Source organism: Malania oleifera, chromosome 2 (genome assembly GCF_029873635.1).
Source record: "Malania oleifera isolate guangnan ecotype guangnan chromosome 2, ASM2987363v1, whole genome shotgun sequence".
Classification (NCBI taxonomy): domain Eukaryota; kingdom Viridiplantae; phylum Streptophyta; class Magnoliopsida; order Santalales; family Ximeniaceae; genus Malania; species Malania oleifera.
Window position 1 is genome coordinate 32,222,002 of NC_080418.1, and position 17,268 is coordinate 32,239,269.

The 17,268-nt window shown below is 37.3% G+C and overlaps 1 protein-coding gene across 5 annotated transcripts in view; it reads left to right on the forward strand.

The window, feature by feature from the left end:
• LOC131148869 (ABC transporter G family member 3) overlaps positions 1–17,268 on the forward strand; it is a 54,306-nt gene that overhangs the window by 30,167 nt on the left and 6,871 nt on the right. The window lies entirely within an intron of this gene.

The window sequence follows — 17,268 nt, forward strand, 5'->3', positions numbered from 1 at the left end:
ATATCTAAAAGAAAAGGGGAAATATTAGAAGGAATTCTAATTTACCCAACTACTCCACACTTTGAGATGAATCTCAGGAGTATTATCGAAATGATGGAAGAATTGGAAGCCATTTCAGAAGACCATAGAGAAATTGACAGATAAAAGTTTGCTAAGATCTTCCATCAGCAAATAATGGTCAGAGTAACTGTAGCAGAAAAGCTAGAAAAGAGTTTGTTCATCTCTAGATTTAGAGAAGTAGAGAAGTTTCCAAAGCTTCAGAAGTATTGGAGAAAGACTGGACTTGGAATTCCTAAGTTCCAGATTCCTAGCAGTCTACAACCCGAATTCTTTATGGCAGCACAAAGAGCTTTAAGAACAAGAGAAATAGAGTTCTATGGTTCAGAAAGACTGGAGCCTTTTTTAATTGGTTACCACCTTTGGTGCGAAATGTATTGAATTTTGTAGATCTAGAAAAAATTATGGTGGGTAGGTTATGTTGAACCAATCCAATTAACAATCGGAAAAATCCTTTTTTGGAATCTCTTTCCAGAGAGCTGGAGAGATGACACAGTTTCAGATTTTGTAGAAGAAAAACTAGATGAACTAGATTGTGATAATTTTTATAAGCACAAAAAATGTTGTAAAATTATTCAGATTATCTGGGGAATATATTTATTAGAAGCTAGAGTAGCTTCGAATTGTGTCCTTTTTGCGGATTTTGAAACGTTGGTAGCAATTGAAGGAAGATTCCTCCAATATTCAGAAGAACACCAATGAGCAGATCAGGCGATTGAAGCACATAAGTTGCTTGGTCAGATCAGAGATTAGAATTCTCATTTACCATCAATTCAAGTAGTTCAGAATGAACATAAACAAGTATTGGTAGAATTAGCCAATTTCAATGAAGGCATTGATGAAGAAGTAATTGGAGCACTCGAGGGATTAGAGCACTCAAGTATTTTTGAAGAGTGAAGCAATCACAGTCAAATATAGGACCAGCTGTCAGATACTAGTCTAGAAAAGTATCATATCCTAGACCGGATGAAGCGGGCTAATTGATTCGGTCATATGGAGCATCTTTTCTTTTATAAAGTAAGGTAGGGTATTGCTTGTCGTATACATAAAGCAAGCATCTCTCTTTTCTTTTATAAAGTAAAGTAAGGTATTACTTGCCGGATACGCAAAGTATTGTAGAGATGAGTCAGCAAGATATGTGCTGCCCTCTCCTTTAAGTTATTGGTTTTATTGCTTTATGTCAGTATCAAGTCACCATCTATTCGGATGAGAAAGCAAGTTGTGCTTATCCTTCCAATAGCTTGCCTATTTAAAGGGAGCTCCGACCCTTTGTTCGGAGAGAGCATTAAGAGAACTCAATTAAAATAAACACTTGTCTTCTAAGAATCTCTTCTTGTGTGAATTTCTTCTTTGTGGGTTGAAATACTGTTATCACCTAAGCCCGAAGGAGGCACAGAGGCACCATTTAGGCACCTTATACTAGAAGAATCCAAGGAAGGCTTCAAGAATTAGAAAAGGTACATTTGTATACTCTCCTCCTTTCAATTTTATCGATTGATCCTTGTATCTAGACATAGTATTGTTTAGAAAAGAGTTCTGGTAGGTTGTCCTGTTAGGATTAACTTACGGCCTCTAGAAAATTGGTATTAGAGCTTGTAAACCCGATTGGAAGCGTACCTTCCAATGGGCATTGCATCCATGGGAACTCTCACTTGTGAAGAGTTTTGGCAAAGCAGGACTCTCTGCCCATGGGTGTTGGCATCTCTTAGGTAAGGATGTCTAGCAGATCTGATAGGTATCTTTTTCCGCCACGCCCCCTTGGGGGTACGTGACTACTAATAAGGATCTAGCAAATTTACCTATATTTCCGTCCATGACTGCTACGAGGATAGGTAGATCCTGGTCCTTTCTGACTAATGGATCAACTCCTATTTGAATTATCCCAAATTGTACGTATCCGGCCTTTTTATCCATGGCCTTCTATACTTTTGGTGCGGTCAATAGAGGAACAACAAATGTCCCTGTATCTGTACTGGATACTTCTGTAGTTACTTCCTTCTATATAACCTTTATGGTCTCTTTGTATGGTATCCACGAACTATGGTATACCTCTGTCCAATTTGCTCAAGGCATACATCATTCTTGGCAATCCTGACTGCTAGAAGGGTTCCTTTTGAAAGCAGAACTTCGATAAGTAGGAGAATAGTTGGTCAGAGAACCATTAGAATCCCTATTTATGCCAAGGAAGATGATCGGTTTCATATATCCTATATGGGAACATCTATCCTTAGTGCTTTGATGGAGGAATGGGCGACTCTTATAAACATTTCTATTAGTGAAATAGAATGTACAACCCTAATTGATATAGGATGTACTTGGTCCTGTACCAGGATTAGAATTTTAGGAGTAACTTGGGAACCTACAAGTTTGTAGGTAACAATAGGCAATAGTGCTATACTCTAGATTGAAGAGGTTGCAAGAAAGGTAAAAATAAATGCAAATGGCAAAATATTTAAGGAGCGAATTCTTTGCTTGATACCCGAGTTACCAGATGATTACCTTTTAGGAAATAGATTTCTTAGAAGATACCAACCATTTACGGTATTTTCTAAGGTATTATCCTCGATAACCATTTTATCACAACTTCTATAGCAACTGTTAGAAGTGGTAGAAACCAGATCATGATAGAAGAAAATGCTAGTGTAACAGAACCTAAGGTTACACGAGTTTATCAAGAGAAGCTTGATAAGTGGATAAATTTAGTTAGAGGAGTCTTAAGTATAGAAAGTAACAATCAGCTTGAAGAAATCAAGACTTTACTTTCAGAAAATTAGTCTGATAATCCTCAGGCGCTATGGCTATGCTAGAGGCATACATAATACTTAATGACCAAACTACGATTATTCGTAGTAAAGGAATTGCCTATCCTAAGTTAATGATAGAGGGATTTGAGAAGCAGATTCCAGAGTTATTAGAAATGGGATTAATTAGGCACAGTCAAAGCCAGCACAGGAGTGTAGCTTTCATGGTCATAAACCATGCTGAGCAAGTAAGGGGCAAGGCAAGAATGGTAATTGACTATAGAGAGCATTGAGAATAAACACTTGTCTTCTAAGAATCCCTTCTTGTGTGAATTTCTTCTTTGTGGGTTGAAGTCCTGTTATCGCCTAAGCCTGAAGAAGGCACGGAGGCACCGTTCAGGCACCTTATACTAGAAGAATCCAGGGAAGGCTTCAAGAATTAGAAGAGGTACATTTGTTTACTCTCTACCTTTCAATTTTATCAATCGATCCTTGTATGTAGACATAGTATTGTTTAGAAAAGAGTTCCGGTAGGTTTTCTAGTTAGGATTAACTTACAGCCTCTAGAAAATTGGTTTGCTACATACAAAGCACTGGATATGACTTTTGTCTTTTGCCTCTGAAAGCTTACTGCTCTTGTGAAGCTTACTGCCTCTGGCATTTGCAGATCGGACTTTAGTCGTTTTGATTATCAGAGTCTTTCTTTGTCTTTGGCTACCGAAACTCTTGTCTAAACAATACTATGTCTAGATACAAGGATCGATCAATAAAATTGAAAGGAGAGTAAACAAATGTACCTCTTCTAATTCTTGAAGCCTTCCCTAGATTCTTCTAGTATAAGGTGCCTGAACGGTGCCTCCATGCCTCCTTTTGGCTTAGGCGATAACAAGACTTCAGCCCACAAAGAAGAAATTCACACAAGAAGAGATTCTTAGAAGACAAGTGTTTATTTGAATTGAGTTTTCTCAATGCTCTCTCCGAAACAAAGGGTCGGAGGTTCCTATAAATAGGCAAGCTATTGGAAAGATAAGCACAACTTGCTTTCTCATTCGAATAGACGCTGACTTGATGCTGACATAAAGCAATAAAACAAATAACTTAAAGGAGAGGACAACACATATCTTGTTGACTCATCTTTGCTGTACTTTGCGTATCCGCCAAGTAATACCTTACTTTACTTTATAAAAGAAATAGCACAAAGTTATGATGATAGAATAAGAGAACTTAACCAGGAAGGAGAAGTTCCTCAGAGGTCTCAAGTTTGAAGTAGTATATTAGGTAAATATACTGCTAATGACTATGAAGTAGAAGAGGTTTCGAGTGCCCTCAAAGATATAGATGAGACTAAGGTTCTATCAGAATTAACTGAGGATATTCAAAGATCTTAGAAGGAGTTGAATAAACTCATTACTAAAGAAAGCTGGACAGAAGATGAATTAGCCTAGATACAAGAAAAGGTCAATAGAAAGCTAGATGAGGGAGAATACCTTAATGCTAGAAAATTGTCCAAAGCAGAAGCCATCATTGCAGAATCTAGAAAGAAACCTCCATCCTAGGGCAGATCTAGAAGTTTTTGTTATTTGGGCTAAACTTAGGACTACACTTCTCTGATTTGTAAGTAGGGGTGGGACGATACCAAGGTTTTTGAACCTCGTCAATACATTGGGATGAGCTCTTGAATTAATAATATATTTTATGTGCTTTTGAAAATAATCAAATTAATTTATAATTCAATATTTAATTTAATCATTTTAAAATCTGCACATTATAAATTTATGCCACAACTTAATTAAAACTCATGTCATATTATTAAGCAAAATAATAAAAATTCTACAATAAAAAAAAATTTGATACCAACATTCTCTAATATCATAAAGTTCCTTTTTTGGTGCTTATGGAGAGAGAAACATGAGTTTTGTGGCTATTGAGTTGCTTGTACAGAAACTAGAAAATATGCTAATGCATACTCTTTCCTGTTGGAGTTTTGAAAATTCTAAAAGAGATCACTCTTCGCTAGAATTTTTTTTGAAACTTCCAATCTTGGCTAGATTTTTTTTTTTTTTCCTTTTTTAAACCAGTGCTTCTATAAATGGGCAGTACTCCCTTGGTGTCCTTCACGGATACTTTCTCTTGCGAAAAAATCAACATTTTTTAGCAATACCATCATTCTCAGGATCTTAACCTGTCTATGATACCTAATGTAATACTCTTAGCCAACTCCACGAGGTATTGTCTTCTTTGGTCTGCATCACCATTTTGCCCCATAAAAGGCGTCTCATAAGGTATAGATTTCATTCATCTTTATATGGCCAGCATCTCCCTAATACACCCTTGATGTGAATTATTACAGTTTCTAACTTAGTGCAACTTTGGTGGGGGGTTTTTTCTACTTTAGGCCATTGGGCTTACAATTTTTTGTTGTAAAAGATGCTTCACAAGCTTGAGACGTAATCCGTCTTTAATTCCATAATTTCCTTGTAAGGCCAAGATTCCCAAGTATACTCCTAAAGTGGATCATTGTAAATTTCAATCTCATTCATCTTCTACCAATATTAGGGCTTGTTTTGAATAGTTTATTTCAAGGAAGAGTGATTTTATTGTATACAATTATTTATGCTAACATATAATAAGTGGAAAAAAGATTTCATTCTTTAGACATTTTAATCCAACGTCTAATAATTTAGTTGAAAAGTAATGATTGATCTAAATATCAACTTTGCATGAAAATTCAACAATAAACTTACTCTTAGTATGATTTTAACTTCAAAATTAATTTCCTACTTTGGGATGATGAACTGGCTAATTTGTTAAAGACTATCCTAACAGTAATATTATACTAAAAAATTACTTTTAATTCGAGGGTGCCTCAAATGGGCTCTTAACATTTTAATTAGATAGAGAAAGAAGTTTGAGAATTGTAATAGAAAAAAAAAAGAAAATGGAGATTTTTGGAACAATATTGTGTGTGAGAGACATTATGTATGACATTATGAGAGATATTGCTCACGTTGGGAAATTAGGCAAAATCACAAAACATACATTGGGAAATAGTAGAAGCTTATATATATATTTTTTTCGAAAATGACATTACATTCCCTAAAAATATTAAATAAATAAACCAAAAATTAAATGTGCTACCAGAGGCAATGGCCCTTGTTTTGTTTTGTTTTTCCTCCTTTTTTGTTTTTGTTTTTGTTTTTTTTGTGTAGCTATGTGGCATGCACGCACACACACACACATATTGACAAGCTAGGGTAGTAAGGGCACTTGCTCTTGTCATTGATCTGCCCCTAAATCCATCTAAGAAAAATTTCTACATGGGGGGATGGTGGGTTTCAATTTAAAGCCTCGAAGGTGATACAAAGTGGTTGTGGTCAATTTTTTCCAAGGATATACTGCAAATCAAATTTAAGTTTTTACAACTTTAGTTATCATATGATAGTTCGACTTCTGTCCAAATCTGTTGAGTGGTTATAATTATGGTCAACATTTTGAAAGGCAAAGGCATAAGGTTAGGTGTCATGGACCCCCAAATAAGACTCAATTAAGGGGCCACACAGCACTTGTCAAGGCTCTCCCTAGACAGAGTCAGCCAATAATTACATGTTCAAGCCTGCAAACATGAGCACCAGATTTGTTTCGAAAGCCACTCGTAGCCATGAAAGTATTAATACAAACAACAATGGATCATGAAGGTAAGAGACATTCATACTCAATGATAAATAGAACTACTTATTTTATTCAATTATTAGGACAACCATACAAGTCATAACACAAGTAATTTGATATCCATTATAGATACCTAGAGAATACATGTAAAACCATCTCTCCTCCCCATTTAACCCACATTATATTGTCACCCCCTAACTTCCTCCCCCACTCATTTTATCAAAGTCCTTGTCGATTTGCTACAAGGAGTCTTCAGTCTTCAAGTTTTGTTGTTGTTGTCTTGAAGTTTATGAAATCTTGAATCTTTCTATGTGGCATGTTAGAGGTTTTCCGTCTTCTCCCAAATGTTGTTGTTGCTGACCTTCGTCATTGACTACTTGTCTGCAAGGATCTCCTCTACATCTTTGGTCTCTTTCCTTTGTATGGCTTATCCACTGTGCAAGGTAATTGAGGCTGCTGGCTTGTAACGAGATGAAAAAGACTTTTGTTAGTTGTTGAGCTCTTTTGGGCATTGAAACAAAATTGAGCCATATCAAGTAGTTGCACCCAATTCTTTGAATTGGCATTGATGAAATGGCGCAAGTACTCTTCTAGTAGTCTATGGAATCTCTTCGTCTGTCCGTCTGTCTATGGATGATAGCTTGAAGAAATGTCATGCTGCGAACCAAGGATTCTAAAAAGTTCTATACAAAAGTTGCATGTGAATCTTTAGTCTCGGTCGTTGACAATATCTTGGGGAACACCCCAATACTTGAAGAATAGTTATGCCATCTCCTTTGTCGAACACTATTTTGGTGCGGGTATAAACATACCATATTTTGAAACCCTATCTATATTCACAAGTATAAACCCTGCATCTCAAAGGGTTCCGAAAGAGTGAGTATTGGATCTCTCATCATAGCATCCTTCAATTCATCAAAGGCTTCCTGACACTTCTCTATCCAGTTCCACCCTTGACCTTCTTCGTTTTGTCAAAGGAGCAGTTCTCCTCAAGTACCCCTCTATGAACTTGTAATTGATGACAATCCCAAGAGAGGAACGTAGCTCGTTCACTGTCGTCGGGATCTTCCATTTTGGAATCACTCTCACTTTCTCCATATCCCTCCTGATATGACCTTGTTCAATCACATGACCAAGGAATTTGATGCTTTGCTGTGCAAAAGATCACTTCTCTTTCTACTCATCCAATACAACTTGGATGGTCGTAGGCACCAACTCTTGGCCTACTTCTTCCTCTACTCATCGTGGCGAGATACATCTGTTCACCCATTTTCCATCCTTTCCCAAGTTACATGGCTGAAAGGGACTTCTTATCATTCCCTTCCCTTCGGCGCAGAGCATACATCGTTTACTATGCCTACCCTTTGGCACTTGGTGTGACACCTTGTTTACCCCTCCCAGGTGCTTGGCGTGGCACCCTACAACCCTTTTGAGCGCTTGGCGTAGATCATTACCCTTTCTCCTCAAGATTAACTTGCCAGAGTGTGCAGTGTTCACCCTGCCTACCCTTTAGCGCTTGGCGTGACACCTTGCCTACCCCTCTCGGGCGCTTGGCATGGCACCTTGCCTACTTTCCTAGGTGCTTGACGCGAATCATTACCCTTTCTCTGCAATGTTGACTTACCAGAGCATGTAACAGAATGGTTCAAATGTCCTCTTTTTTGAGAAGGTGTTTCATTATATAGGCAAGACTGCTAGTTATACAAGGAAACTTAAATCTGTACATGTTAATTACATAGAGTGATCTTAGAAAGCTATATATGGTAAGCTTGCTAATTTACATAGAGTGATTTTAGGAAGCTATACACAGTAAGCTAAATCTCCTCTCCTATTTATGAAAATATATACAACCTAGATTAATAGCTATTGACAAGGCATAATTTATGGCCTTCTATTGACATGCCCTTTCAAATTCATGCGGGTTATCCATAAGCATCAATTTGTTTGTAAGAAAATTATGCCATTGCCATGTGAGAGCCTTGGTGAAAATATTTGCCACTTGAAGATTGCTGGACACATGAGGAAGAAAGATAGTCTGAGCTTCAAACGCCTCACGGATGAAGTGGCAATCAACCTCGATATGATTATTGCGTTCATGGAAGATGGGATTGGCTAAAATGTGAATGGCACTAATATTATCTGCATGAAGAGAAGTAAGACGAGCTGGAAAGAAGCAAAGTTCAGCCAATAGCCCTCAGAACCAATGTAGCTCAACGCAAGCTTGGGACATAGCCCTATTTTTGGACTCAGTAGAGGACTAAGGAACACGGTCTTGTTTCTTGCTTTCCAAGATATAAGAGCTGGACCAAGCAACATACATCAACTCATAGTAGAACGTTGAGTGTCACTACACCCGGCATAATCAGCATCACTATATGCTACAAGATCAAGTGAACTACCAGAAGAATAGAAAAGTCCCTGCAAAGCTGTGCCATGGACATAGCGAATGATTCGTTGAACTATAGCCATATGAAGGTGCCGAGGAGAAGCCATGAACTGACTAACCTGTTGGATTGCATAAGAAATATCAGGTCTAGTAATTGTAAGATAGACCAACCTGCCAACCAGCGTACAATAGGCTATAGGGTCTGATAACAAGTCTCCCTCTTCTTTGCGCAGCTTGAGATTAAGTTCCATGGGAGTATCAAGAGGGGTGGAGTCCTGGAGACCAGCAGCAAAAGTTGTAGTAGTAGCAGTGGGCATAGTTGCTGTAAGTCACCAGTAACAACATGATAGACCTTGTTGGAGCGTAAGGACGAATAGTACAGTCCTTAATAATGTGCCTTGGCTGCTTGTAGTAATTACAAAATTTTTGAGGACAGTTGGGGGCAATATGGCCTTATTTCTTACGACTATAGCATTGTGTGGTGCTAATGTCACGACCCTTCCCTTTGCCATGAGCAGCATAGGCAACTGAGTCAATATTAGAAGCAACACGAGACTGCTCCATAATATTCTGAGTATTGAGGTGTTGTTCCTCATGCTAGAGTTCTCCAACACATGCCTCCAAAGTCGGAACAGGATCTCTATTTACTAGAGAGGCATGAATAGATTCTCAATTTCATTAGAAATTGGTCTCTTTGGATGGTTTTGTGAATGTGTTGTACTATCGCCAATCTTGCCTCCAATCCTTCTGCAGAGACCGTGGCTATAACAAGGTTGGAATAATCATTCCACAAAATCAGAAAACCAGAGTAGTAGTCTTGAACTGATAGAACCCCTTGAGTATAGTTAGCAATGGCCAACTCAAACTAGAAGCGCCTAGCATTGTTGTCTTGGTTATAGATTTGCTTGAGATAATTCCACATAGCCTTTGCAGACCTACGAGGACGTAGAGAAAGAATTAGATGTGGCTCCATAAAAACAAGAATCTAGGATATGATTTGATTATCTTTGGCATCCCAAGCTTCCTTGTCGGTCCTAGACCTTTCCGCAGTAGATCCCCCTTTGCTACTGCCATCTATTTGTCCCCACAACTCTTTACCCTTGAGAAAGGTCTCCAATTGAAACTCCCAAGTAGCATAATTTTTGCCATTAGACTCTGACACAAACATTATCTGACTTCTCCATAAGTACTGAGGCTATGACTTATAAAACTAGGACTGAGATTTCTTAGAGAATGGCTTTGATACCATAAAAGAATGGTTCGAATTGTCCTCTTGTTTGAGAAGGTCTTTCATTGTATGGGCAAGATTGCCAATTTTACAAGGAAACTTAAATCTGTACATGTTAATTACATAGAGTGATCTTAGGAAGCTATTTATGGTAAGCCAGCTAATTTACATAGAGTGATTTTAGGAAGGTATACATGTTAAGCTAAATCTCCTCTCCTATTTATTAAAATATATACAACCTAGAATAATAGCTATTAACAAGGCATAATTTATGGCTTTCTATTGACAGTGTGCAGCGTTCACCTTGCCTATCCTTTAGTGCTTGGCGTGACACCTTGCCTATCCCTCCCAGGTGCTTGGCGTGGCACCCTACCTACTCTCTGGTCGTTGGGCGTGAACCATTACCCTTTCTCTGTAGTCTAGTGGAAGTCCTCCGACCACTCCACCATCAAATTGTCATGGTTTCTTTGTGAATTGGTAGGTTTTCAGTTGATTTCCACCATGTGGGCCGTCAAAAGTGAGCAAGAGCATTGGGTGTTAACCTATCACCATCTTAAAAGGATTTTATTAGTTGCAAAATATTAGGTTTTGGTACCTTGATTCGAGACCCCTTATTGGTATCGGTTATTGGCCTTTGAGATGTCTGTGCCATTGCATTTAACATAGCACTCATCTCTTGCAAGTTGTTATTAAACTGGTTCGTTATGTTCTGGAGCTCACCCACGTCTTTGTAATCCTCTTTCAAGCTGTTAATGGATTCTTGGACATTCTCTGCACGTAAATAAAAAATAATTTTAGTTAACTCCCGTAGGGAGGCCTCAAGCTCTACTGGTCTTTTCTTCAGGGATTTTATACGTGGAATAAATTTCTCAAGTTCCATAATTCTATTCTCAAGATTAGATACACTATAGAGGTTTTCTATACTGTTTTCTCTGGCGACCTCACCCTCTATTGGTGCGCCTTTCTTTTCTGTCAATTCCGTCACAAACCCTTGGAGTTCAAAGAACTTTGTCTCCAAGGTTTCAAGTTTTTCCACTGTTGCCTTAATCGTTTCAACGCGCTCTGTCTTTACAAACTTTTAAGTTCTCATTTTACCACTCATGGTGCTCACACACATTATGCTCTGATACCAACTATCACAGATCCCCAAATAAGACTCAATTAAGGGGCTGCGCGGCACTCGTCGAGGCTCTCCCTCGATAGACTCGGCCAATAATTACAAGTTCAAGCATGCATACATGAGCACCATATAAGTTTCGAAAACCACTCGTAACCATGAAAGTATTAATGCAAACAACAATGGATCATGAAGGTGTTGTGCCGGACACCCAATTTGTGCCAAACACCAATACTAAAACTAATGTTACGTCCTCGGGCGCTGATGATCAATCCACTACTTCTTGACAAAGTACAACTTTGAGGTGTGTTTTACAAATAGAGAGTTGAGCTCTTTATATAGCTTCAACCTCAAGTCCAAAAAACACTTCTCACCAATGTGGGACAAACAAAGAAAAAATTCAAAACAACTTTTTCTACCAATGTGGGACAAAAAACAACAAATCTCCACCTTGACGATAAATTCAACAAATTTTTTAGTCACCAACATTTTCTGGAGTTCCACATCATGGGCGCCTTCCAAAAATATTTATACTTGCAGGATATTGATCAAGTCCAAACAATGTTTGAACTTGATTGTTGTCACAATCTTGGTCAACAAATCTGCGGGATTTTTAGCTATAGCAATCTTTTGAAGAAGTATCTTGCCTCCATCAATAATATCCCGCATAAAATGAAACCGAACGTTGATGTGCTTCGTTCGTGCATGATAAACTTAGTTCTTTGCCAAATTAATAACACTGGCTATCACAGAACACAACAATGTGCTTCTGAACAACTCCTAAATTTTTAAGTAAACCCTGCAACCAAATAGCTTCCTTAACAGCCTCTGAAGCTGCCATGTACTCAGCTTTTATTGTAGACAAGACAATGATAGACTGTGAGGTAGACCTCCAACTCATTGGACCATTAGCAAATGTAAAAACATATCCAGTAGTTGATCGACGTTTATCTAGATCACCTGCAAAATTAGAATCCATATATCCAACAACCCGTTGTTCAATAGTATTATTTTTCTCAAATACGATACCAACATCAATCGTATTCATAATATATCTCAAAATCCATTTCACAGCTTGCCAATGTCCTTTACTCGGATCATGCATATACCTGCTCACCATACTAACAGCTTGTGAAATATCAGGTCTAGTACAAACCATTGCATACATCAGACTACCAATAGCACTTGCATAAGGAACCTGTGACATATACTTACGTTCCTCAACTGATTTAGGAGATAAAACTGCACTAAGTTTGAAATGAGGAGCAAGAGGAGTGCTTACTGGTTTTGACGGCTTAGACATGCCAAAACTCTGTATTACCTTCTTCAAATACTGTTTCTGAGACAAACTAACTCTTCCTCTCATTCTGTCTCGACGAATCTCTATGCCAAGTATCTTCTTTGCTTCACCAAGATCTTTCATCTCAAACTCGTGATTTAGCTGACTTTTCAACTTGTTGATTTCTTCCCTGTTCTTTGAAGCTATCAACATATCATCAACATACGAGAGTAAATATATAAAAGATCCATTTTATAGTTTGCGAAAATAAACACAATGATTATGTTTATTTCTGATGTACTTGTGACCCATCATAAATTGATGAAATCGTTTCTACCACTATCTTGGAGACTGTTTTAAACCATACAACGATTTACCCAGTTTACATACGCAATTTTCTGTTCGAGTAACCTAAAATCCATCTGGCTGAGTCATATAGATTTCCTCTTCCAAATTACCATGTAAAAATGCAGTTTTTACATCGAGCTGAACTAGTTCAACATCAAATTGTGCTACCAAAGTTAACAAAATTCGAATGGAAGAATGTTTAACAAGTGGAGAAAATACCTCATTATAATCAATGCCTTCCTTCTGTGCGTAGCCCTTAGCTACCAATCTAACTTTGAAGCGAACATTATTTGCATCTGGAAATCCTTCTTTCTTTGCATAAACCCATTTGCAACCAATTGCTTTCTTACCCTTGGGCAGCTAAGCTAGCTCCTAAGTCTGATTCTGATGAAAAGATTGCATTTTTTCATCCTTTGCTAATTTCCACTTGTCTGATTTAAAGTTCCTCATTGCTTCTTTGAAAGTGCAAGGACCATTATCCTCCACAACTGGAAGTGCATAGGCCACCATATCAGTATACCGAGCAGATTTTCGAATTTCTCGTCTTGGCCTCTGAGAAACAATTGATTCTTGTTACTATGAAGATTCGCAAATTGAAATCTCCTCTTCTTTTGCACTATTCCCCACCGTAACTGGAGAGTTACCTTGTGTAGTCTCATTTCTCACTGGGTTTCCCAAAATTGTCTCAACCTCCAGTTATTGTTGAGTACCATTGATCTTCTCTTCAACTCATGACTCCTTGCGCATTGTTTTCTTCATCATCATAAGTTCATCAAAAGTCACACCCCTACTTAAAATCATTTTTTTTCGTCTCAAGACATCAAAGACAGTATCCTTCGACTCCTGCACTTATTCCCAAGAATATTGCTTTCTTGGCTCTTGGATCCAACTTAGATTCTTTAACATGATAATAAGTCATAGTACCAAATACATGTAAAGAATTATAATCACTAGCAGACTTTCCAGACCATACCTCATAGGGTGTTTTTCCTCCTATTGCAGATATTGATGAGATGACACGCATATCTAACGGTCTCAGCCCAAAACCTTTTGTCTAACCCTGTATTAGACAACATACATCAAACTTTATCCAGTAAAGTCCGATTCATGCACTCTGCTACCTCATTCTGTTGTGGTGTATTTCTAACTGTGAAGCGTCTAGCAATACCTTCATCCTGACATACCTTTATAAACGGGTCACTTTTATTTTCACCACCATTATGTGATATGAGCCGTTTAATCTTTCTACTAGTTTGAGTTTCAACTAATTTTTTCCACTTAAGGAAAATATCACACACTTCATTTTTATTCTTCATAGAATACACCCAAACTCTTTTGGAAAAATCAACAAAATTGACAAAATAATGCATACCACCCGATGAAGCTGTTTTGTAGGCCCCCATACATCTGTATGGATGTAATCTAAAATACCTTCAGTCTAGTGGATTGCAGTGCCAAATTTCACTTTAGTCTGTTTTCTCAGAATGCAATGCTCACAAAATTCAAGTTTGCACACCTTTGCACTCTTTAACAAATCTCGCTTAGCTAATTGTTACAAAGATTTTTCTCCTGCATGTGCTAATCGCATATGCCATAACCTGGTTGTATCTGAACATACATCTTTCTCTGAAACAGTAGCTGCTGAGCCAATAACTGTACTACTTCGTAAATAATAAAAATTATTTTTCCTTATTTCATCACCACCAGTGCACCTGATTTAATATTTAAGGTTCCATCTTTCAAAGTGATAGTGAACCTTTTAGATTCTAAGACACCTAATGAAATGAGATTTTTCTTTAGGCTAGGAACATACCTAACATCAGTCAAGATTTTAATAGTTCTATCTTGACATTTCAACTGTATTGATCCTATTCTAGTTGTTTTATAGGTATTATCATTTCCCATAAAAACAACTCCACTATCTAATTCTTCAAAATTAGAAAACCATTCCCTATTGGGACACATGTGATAAGAATAACCAGAATCCAAAATCCACTCACCAAAATAATGTAATGAATATGTTCTAACAAGAGAAAAATTTGACTCACTTCCATCATCATCGGCTATATTGACATTAGAATGTATTTTGCCCTTATTCTTTTGCTGTAATTTAGGATAATCTTTCTTCCAATGCCCCCTCTCACGACAAAAGACACATTCATCTTTAGCAGGTCTCACATGAGATTTACTCCTCCTATGAGATTTACTCCTCCTTCCAGGCTTACGACTCTAAGAATGCCCCCTTATTGTTAGTGCTTCTGCTGTTTCCTTATGGACCCTCTGATCCTTTTTTCTGCATTCAGTACTAATCAATGTAGTACAAACAACATCAAAAGTAACTTATCTTTCCTATACAATAAAGTGGTGGTCAGATGTTCATAATCATCAGGGAGAGAGTTCAGTAACAATATGACTTATCCTCATCTTTCACCTTTTCATCCAAATTTAACAAATCGGCCAAAATTTTATTGAAAACATTTATGTGGTCATTAATCGAAATACCTGGTTGATACTGGAAGCGAAATAATTTCTTTTTCAAATAGAGCCGATTTTCTAGACTCTTGGTTATAAATGTATCTTCCAATGTCTTCCACAATTTCTTTGTAAATGTCTTCCTTATAACACAATAATTCTGATTTTTAGCGAGACACAAACAAATCGTACCACATGCCTGACGATTGATCTTTTCCCAATCTCTGTCACCCATATCCATTGGTTTATCATCTAAAGTAATATCCAATTCTTGCTGATATAGGATGTTCATCACCTCACATTGTCACATATCAAAATTATTGGTACCATCAAATTTTTTCACCTCAAACCGAGCATTAGCTATCGTCTTTGACGATGATGTCAAAGCCGTAGGGGTTGGAGTTCGTGTGGAGAGAGTTTCTTCTACTGTTGCACTAGTTTCTGCCATCTTCTATATATTCAATGGCAACCAACAAAGCAAAAGGCCTAGGATGAATAGTACGTACCAACTGGGTCTACTTTGTTTTATCCTATGAAATTCTACTTTGACTAGGCCAACTTTCAGGGAGCGATTAAGCTGTAATGGTCTCTGAGCATTCACTTAAATAAGGTCTTTCTTAGGCATCAAACGTGGAATCAAGGATCCTAATAGAGGAACACCTCCTTATCGACACTATTCAACCTAGCTCTGATACTAATTGTTGTGCCGGGCAACCCACTTGTGCCAAACACCAATACTACAACTAATGCTATATCCTCGGGCACCGACGATCAATCCATTATTTCTTGACAAAGTACAACTTTGAGGTGTGTTTTACAAATGGAGAGTTGAGCTCTTTATATAACTTGAACCTCAAGTCCAAAAAACACTTCTCACCAATGTGAAACAAACAAAGAAAAAAGACAAAACAACTTTTTCTACCAATGTGGGACAAAAAACAACAGAAGGCAAGCGACATTCATACTTAATGATAAATAGAACTATTTATTTTATTCAATTAACAGGACAACCATACAAGTCATAACTCAAGTAATTTTATACCCATTATTTAAATACCTAGAGAATACATGTAAAGCCATCTCTCCTCCCCATTTAACCCACATTACATTGTCACCCCCTAACACTAGGCATTTTAACCCTTATGAGGTGAGGCGTAGGCTTTTTGGGAATTTTGTTTTTTAGATATGTATATGTAAATAAATTACATATATTGAAAAATAAACAAAAAAAAAGAAAATAACAAGAAAAATTGGTGAAAAATAAACATGATATAATTGTAAAATAACCATGGCCATTAAAAAATTATTAACTTGTTTTCATTAAGTAAACCAGGCCAAGAGACAATTATGGCATTATAAAAGTTAAATTATTTTCATGATCTAAGATGCAACTCTCTTTTTTGGAAAGGTTGAGGTTTAAGAGTTTCGAGAGACTACCTCATATGAGGACATTCGTTTTATAAAAAAATGTGTTAACATTTTCCAACCAAAGCTAACTTGAGATTTGCGCACCCATAATGAATAAGCCTCAACCAAAAAGGCACACAAGGTGTGCCTTTTCTACAAATGCGGAAGCCTCAGTATATAATGCACTGGCCTTTTGGGATTTGGTATTCTAGACTATGCCTCGAGGCATTTTGGGCATGCCTTGTCTTGAGGCAAGCTTCCATTTTCCATTGAACCTTTTTAAAACATTGATTATGATCCTTTGGTGATGGGAAGTGAAAATCTTCCATTGTGTTGCACATTGTTGTGTTGAATTTTATTTCTCTGAAGAAACCTTATTTAGCTTGTCATCCAAGAGATTTGAGAGCATTTTGTTATCGAAGAGAACTCATCCTACTTGTTTTGATGTCCATCTAGGAGGCATTTTTTTTTTTTTTTTTTTAATAATAAAGAATTGGTGTAACTTGGAAACATTTTGATGACTATCTTAAGAATGCTATTCCAAGATAAATCTTAGAGGAAGAA